The sequence below is a fragment of the Fringilla coelebs genome, assembly GCF_963513975.1.
Source record: "Fringilla coelebs genome assembly, chromosome: 23".
Lineage (NCBI taxonomy): Eukaryota > Metazoa > Chordata > Aves > Passeriformes > Fringillidae > Fringilla > Fringilla coelebs.
The window spans coordinates 6,350,485-6,352,526 of NC_140049.1; positions in this window are offsets into that span (position 1 = coordinate 6,350,485).

Here is a 2,042-nt window from a genome sequence, read left to right on the forward strand (position 1 = left end):
GATTCTTCACTCAGCTTTTCGGGGTCAGCACAAACAGATTACAAGTTCTCCTTTGAAAAAGACCAAGAATTTCATTATTTAGAGTTTGCAAGGGAAAAGACAGACCTTAACACGGATCCCTTTAGTGACACAGTTTGTCCTTCCTCACTTGCCACATCCTTGCAGCCAAGTAGAGGCAGACCTGCCAATCAGCCTGTCATGCCCAACACAACCTGAGTATCAGGATGATTAGCAGGGCTGAATGGAAAATGTACACATCCAGTGGCATCCCTCTGTGTCACCTGGCTTTCCTCTAAAGACCTCCTCTCGTGTTTCAGGCAAACATTCACCACATGGCACTCACGTGGTGGGTTCTGATGGATGGCAAGAGCAGTTGCTGAGAAGAAAACCACAGAGATGGATGTCTAAACTGGGGCATGGAGCAGAGGTACATCCTGATCTCATTTAGCTTGGTTAAATTAGCAACAGACCTGAGAGCAGACAAGAAGCCTTTAGAAGGGAATGGTGAAGCGTGAGCTTGGCATTAAGGAGTTATTGTTATGGATCGTTCAGGGCACCTTCTGCCAAAGGAGTCTCTTTCCCTGTATTTTAAATTGGACAATATGTAATGTAACACATCCCTGCCTTGCAGCAAGCTGGGAAAGCAGATTCTCTGTCATGTGAGAGATGCTCAGGAACTATAGAGTTACTGCAGCTCTGAAAGAGCAATTAGATTGGATTGCCTGTGGCATTAGTGCTGCGTCTCTGCTTACCCTCTGCACTCCTTCAGTTAACAGAGGGACACAAGAACATGCAACTTCCATCAGTTTTGAAAGGCACAGGGACTTTGGGAGCACACCTACACCAGGCATTCATCCAGCTGAGCTCTGGCACCTGATGAAAACATAGGAGTGGCATCTTCTTATCACACATTCAACTCTGAGCTGCATTGTCTGGGTGAGAATTGGTTTCAGCTAAAGGTAAGAGACAACCTAGTGAGCAAAAATAATTTGTGATGGCTAAACCATGCCCAGGCCAAAGAGTGTGTCACTCACAGTAACCTCTGGGTCAGTTTCTGAACCAAAATTATTTTGCCATTACTCAGCAGCTGCAAAGAGCCACAGATACCTCCCTAGAAAAAATCAGTGGCTCCACTTTGTCCTTACCACAAATCTTGTTTTGGGGCACTGCACTCACTACAAATCTCAGCAATAATTGACATCTCTGAACCTCCCTGGCCTCAGTGGAGATGCACTGAGACAACAGCACTGGGAAATGGGAGAGGGCTGTGTGAGCACCAGCCAAGCCCTCTCTCCTGTCCCCTCCTGGCCTGATCTGGATGTCCTCTGCTGCTCCCACCACAACAAGGGGTTTGCATTTCATCTGTGTGCTGCTAGTCTGCTACATCACACAGTTACTTCTGTAAACCCTTGGGAGATGTCTTAAAACCTGGGAATGAAGGGAATGAGGAGCTTGTGGGAAGGAAAAGACACAAAACTGAACGGAAAAGGAGCTGATTCCAGGGCACCTTGTCCTGCCCTGGGCAGAGCATTGCACAGTGAATGGCTGAGATTTTTAGAGGCTCTTGATCACCCTCTTATGGATTTAATTTGTCCTCCACAGTACTGAACCACATTAACAACAAACATAATCCCCTATTGCCTCTTGTATCTTCCTAAACATGTCACCACTCCTGGAGCAGGAATGCCTGATGCTTACAGCACTCACCAAACAGGATGACCTGACACCAGCTTGCAGCAGCTTTCCCCTAAGCTCTGTTTATGTTACACTTGCATTTATTCTTTGCTCCTTCTGACTCCTTTCCTCCACGCTGGGCAGTGGAGAGGAGCAGCTACTCTGAAATGGCAAAGTGGTACAAACTCAGCTCCAAAGCCTTTCCTGACATCTCCAAATGTTTCACGTCAGAATGTTTCATTCTCAGCCTGGTGTGACAGTGGACATGTGTTACCATAACAGAAACTGCTGAGAAAGGGCTAAATTCAAATCTAGTTTGGTAAAAGCCCAAATACTGGCAATATTTGCACAGGCAGTAACAGGCTCCA